Genomic DNA, 5,750 nt, shown 5'->3' with positions numbered 1-5,750 from the left:
GTCGTTATAAAACTGCTTCTTTCTGAAATGTTGTCTACAAAGTCTAGCGGTGTTTTCTATTATCAATTCTGATATAAATGTGTTTCCTGATATACCCGTGATTTTGCAGAAATCTTCGAACGATTTTAGAAATATGTCTGTTAACAACCAGTTATTGAAAGTCGGAGTTTTCGACGTTTGAAACTTCTAGGACTCTAGTTGTAACGTGATTTGATTATGATCACTGGGTGTCTTGATCTGGGGTTTTTCGCTTACATTCCTGAAGTGAAAGTACCGGCCCTAAGATGACTATAGGAAAAGATGTATATTTATTCGCAATGAAATGCTGCTTTTTCTGACGAATTTATGCTAATCATATCACATATATAACGTTGAAAAAAAACTTTAACTTAAAATGTCCTCCTTCTGCAACAATACATTCACAACGACAAAATGGTATCTTATGCAGACAACCAAAAAAGTCCTGTAGTTTTTTAAATAATTGAAATCGGACATAGGTTAAAATAAAAAATCGGACACAACCTATACAACTCTCAAAACTTTTGAAATAAACAAACATATTGAATTTTCCTATAGTGCTATCGAGGTATAAAATTTAACAGAAATATAGAGTTAAACTATGGTTACCTCGTCAAATATTAGTAAACATAGATTCACCATACAAACCAGAAAACGCGTATTATTCGTAGGTTATATGTCCAAATCCTTCATTTTTTATCGTGTAAACTGTACACAAAGCGTTACTAAATAAGTATCTCAACAGAAAACTTTAATTCATCATGACAAAAGGAACAACTTCTTTTTCTTCCATTTTTCTTTGCGAGCTGATTCTAACCAGAACAGCTCTAACGCCAACAGTTTTTTTTTTAAGTTGGACATTTTGAAGATTGGAAATTGTAAGAAGAAACACATCATTAAATTAGACTCGTCACTCGCATTAGTGTACTTCCTCTTCTAGACTCCTGAAGAAGACTTAAAACAAGTCGAAACGTAGGGAAAACTCTGATGTGGTGTTATTTCTGGGCATAAACTTAAATTCCTCATAGTCTATAGGACTTATAGGAGTCGTGAGAAACACTAAATATTTCCAGAATATTGACATTTTAATCAGGCTTTACAATAGCTTTGTAAGGCCTCACTTAGAGTTTGCTTAGAGTATGCATCTACAGTATGGTGTCCCACAACTGACTATCATAAAGATCGTATCGGAAAAGTTAAAAAGCAATTTTTCAGATTTCTCTATTTTAAAAAATGTAATGTTTACCCTGTGTATCCATAGTTAGTGTCCTACAGGACTAGGCTTGGCATGTTTAGAATGCAAAGTCTTCTTGATAGACAAGTGGTCTTTTCGCATTCTACTAATTTGTTAATTTGTGACATATTATACTAACTTTTTTTCAAGCGTTCTTTAGTTTAAATTGCAAAATATCGATGGATGAGTGACACCTTACTTTGGTGTTTTCAACTACAAAATTTCCGTTAAGTGAAGCTTATTGGCCACTTAAGATAAGCCAAAAAATTTGATCACTTCTTAAGGTTCACTTAACTTATTCTGGTTTGCCTTTGTGAGTGTCAGTCACATATTAGAACTAGGTATACACAAGGTGTTTCAGAATACGTATAACAAACTTTAGATTAGTGTGCTTGTAAATCAAATCGCATTACAAATCCAAAAACAGAACATAAATTCTCGGTTTTTAATTTTGCAGTTTGGGTGGTACAATTCATTGCGATTGCTATATTAGGCTCAACATTGCACTTGGCTGAACTGACAACATCGGACTGGATCACTAAATTATATCTATACTTACTGAAATATGAAAGTTATCCGGGCTGGGCTTATCTTATCTACCCTTGTTTGGCACAGATAATCTGACTTTCAAAAAAAGTTGGTCACGTGTTTTCATTTTTTACAAAATTTAGCTTGGTAGGTATAATACAAAAAAAAATCTATAAAAAAGTCTGATTGTAATTCTAATTTAGTACAATTTTCCATATACTTACATTTTGCCGGCATTTTTTAATTTTGAATGTACTGATTATGCCAGCAAATTCTTGGTTTTTTGAGACAAAAACGATCAAGCAGTCTACAAAAAATAGCTGGCAATACAGCTGAAATTGGCACCTAAAAATGTCCTGCAATAAAAATTATATTTTGTATTGCTCATTAAGATTAAGACGTAAATATCCCCTCATAAAGCCGATTACAACTTACCAGAAGCACACATGTAGAAATACAATCTTTAGCAGGCATTCAAATAATTTAAATTTTTCACAGGATTCAGCTCAGTCTATATTTCAAAGCACTAATAAAGTAAAATCCAAACTGATTATCAGAAAGGAATACGAAGAATTTCCGAACACAGTTAACATTCTGTCGAGTATTCTGCAATCCCAATATTGTATAATATTGTTCCTTCTTTTGTAAACATTCTGCTAATTCAGAAATGAGCTTATAGAATTTACCAATATTAGTGTCTCATTTTATTTTCTTTAAATTTTTTAGCATTGAATATTTTGACCATACTGTTTTAGGTTTGAATTCTTTGATTAACCTAACAAAGTATCGTAAAGTACCTCTTCCTTTAACGTTTTTATCCCCTTTTTACTAACTAATCATACTGTTTCTCATATCTAGCGATTTGACAGGGAGCAAATAACAAACTAGCTATGTTGGTGGCTTTTAGGTCATCTTCTTTAGTGATTTTTATTTTAAATAGGTAAAAATATCACTGATGAGCTCTAAATTGACATAAAAGCGTAGTATGACAATGTATTTTGGTTGCTAATAGAACAAACAGCATTTTCACAAAAATATCGTTGAGAAAGACAAAGTTGACAGGTGATTTATTTGTTGCCTTATCAACTAAGAAGGAAGGAAGTGTGTTTCAAAAAAGTTTTTTTATATGGAAACCCCTGTATATTATTACATGTTTGGATTGTACTCAAAGTTTTAAGCAGATTTCATGTATAATAGTCTATATATTAATTCAACTGTTTACAAGTAAATATCAGCATCTTTATAAGTGCGGAAAAATGCTACTTTGCATATGCAAAAGTGTGCGGAAAAATAGTGTATTATTCAACAAGCATGTAAAATAGCTATTACCACAGGAAGATGAAGTTTGCGACACAAGCCAAAAGCGAGTTTTGTAAATCATCGAGTGAGTAATAACCATTACATGCGAGTAGAATACTATACTTTATCTACGACTCTCTATGATAATAGGTTTGGTACCAGACAATTTGACAGTACTTTGACCTGTACAATGTGACTTTGTACAATGTAATAGAAAGGTAAGGAATAAGACTTCTATATATGTCGCCACAGAAAGGTAAATGTTTTGAATTTGACAAATAAAGAAGAAAACAGCATACAACGTTCACAAACGTTACATTCAAAATATTTATGTTTCTATATTACACTGGCACATCACTTGATTTTACTTTGATTTTTGCTATAGGTATATTGCTGGTGTCCGCTGGTGGACTAAACCAGTGAGTAATAGCCAATCACTGGGAGATAATGGGGGTTATTATCTATTCAAAACTAGTGAGTACCAGGCATATTATTAAACAGTCGTAAGAAAAATATTAGTTTTGCACGTATAATATAGGTTTGTTCCAACCGGTAGCACATACATTCAAATAATAATTTTACTCTACATAATTCTGGTTGGGATGATAAACTGTCGATAATCGTTGGTTCAGCTTCTTTTTCTAGATATTACTCTCGGTTGGAATGAACCTATCTTACCTATGACAACTTTTCTCCATAAAATACAAAATATCCATTGTTATACATGCATTTAGTGCACAGAAACTTTCGTATGCGTCGCCATACATCATTAAACTTGACGTCCAATATTAAGGCAACAATATAATATCGAAAAGAACCACGGCCCAATGTGCATTGAAGGCACGTACTTTACTTCCGGTTTTTCAGTTCCTAGTTGGGCAATTGAATTGTCTATAAGAACAACAAACTGGCACTAATGAATGCTTGCGACACGATTCTACTGTTGATTAGCAGCGGAAGCAGTTTGTGTAGGCACACGATCGACTTCAATTTCTATTTGATTTGTAAACGAAACTAATTTCAGTATGGACTTAACCCAAAGTGTTATAGTTACAGCAAAAAAACTGCGTCCACCGTATCTATGGTTATTTGCGTTACAAAGGAGGAAAGTGCATGTTTTGCTCCCGCAAACAATTTGAGGCTCTAAGTGGAGGATTTTAGTTTGAGAGCATTTCATGCTTTTGTTTTTGTCTATGGTTTCGTTTATTAGTTGGTTCTTTCTTTTTTTTCTTCTTCTTTATCAGCCATTTTCTGTCCACTCCTGAACAAAGCCCTCTTTCATTGGTTTTCATGTTCTGTATTTCGCTGTATGGTACCATCTTCCTCCCGCTATTCTCTTCACATCATCCAACCATTTCCTCTGTGCCTGCCGGCACTTCTCTTTGTTTGCCGTGATCTCCAGCTTTGATACCCATCTGGCAACATGCCCAACCCATTGCCACTTAAGCTCCGCGACTCGCTCTATTATGACCACTACCTTCGTTCTTCTTCCTATCTATCCTCAGGTTGTTAGTGTACTTCTTGGTTAGAGCCTTTGTCTCAAGACCATATGTTGCAAAAGGCAGGATGCGTGCGTTGAAGACGCTCGCACAGACCAAGTATGTCCTATTTTATATCCTCAAGTTCTTTCTCTAAATGTTCAAGACGTTCAGGCGTACTCATTGTTCTGATGATATTCGACGCTACATATAGTTTATATTTATTTATATTATAGTACGTAAAATCGAATTTTTGCCTCCCCCAGAATCCACGAGGCAGCCTGAATTATCTTCAGTATGAGATTCTGTGCCAGAAGCACTACTCACCTGGGGTATGATCGTATTTAAATTCGACATATCAGCATTTCATCTTAAAAAGGTTTAGGCATTTTGGCCGCATTTGCCTAGTAGAGTGTTGGCGAGTGGGATTGAGTGTTACATTTCCTCAACTCTCTGTTTAGACTGTTATATCGCTGTTACTCGGTCGTTAGAGCCTCGTTGGTTTTGTTGCAGGAAGCACCGGATACTCAGATAGCTACCACCCAAGCAGGTGAGGTTGACATTTGCCCAATTTCTTCTCCCTTTCTTACCTTTGACCTCTTACACCCCTTCTTGATTATCATCACTTATATGTTTTTTAATTTGTTTAGTAACTAAATAATAAGTATCCACTGGTATATTTTAAATTGGAAACCCTGTATAGTCAAACACTATTTTGGCAAATAAACTTGCCATGAGATCTATTAAACTAAACCTTAAGCAAACACCTCACGTAAGACATTATAATTTAATTAAATCCTATCAATTGCAGGATGTGTGATATTGCAGGAAGAAGTCTACCCGACTAGACTAAAGCGTCCATCGGCGTCGTAACCTAACATAGCAGTACCATTGATAATATTATCGATTGGCGCTTTAAAAGATTGTTTTGCGCCAAACTGTCGGACTTAAAAACCATCCAATTAGAAACAAATAGTGGTTCAAGCATAGACGTACCGGCCTGGCCGGCTTTACTCATGGCTAGTCGTGCTGCTCTGGTACCATCATGGTGGGTCTCCCCACTTCGAATTCGTCAATGTATAGTCTGAGGAAAAATTTGAAATCAATACACTTTTGATGTACTATCATATTACGATAGTAAATTATTTCGAATTGTACTTGTTTTACTCAATTGCAATTAAAAATTGAAACTT

This window comes from Ips typographus, linkage group LG1 (assembly GCF_016097725.1).
Source record: "Ips typographus isolate SLU linkage group LG1, UJ_Ityp_2.0, whole genome shotgun sequence".
NCBI lineage: Eukaryota > Metazoa > Arthropoda > Insecta > Coleoptera > Curculionidae > Ips > Ips typographus.
The sequence above is the reverse complement of the archived record's forward strand: the minus strand, read 5'-3'. Positions refer to the sequence as shown.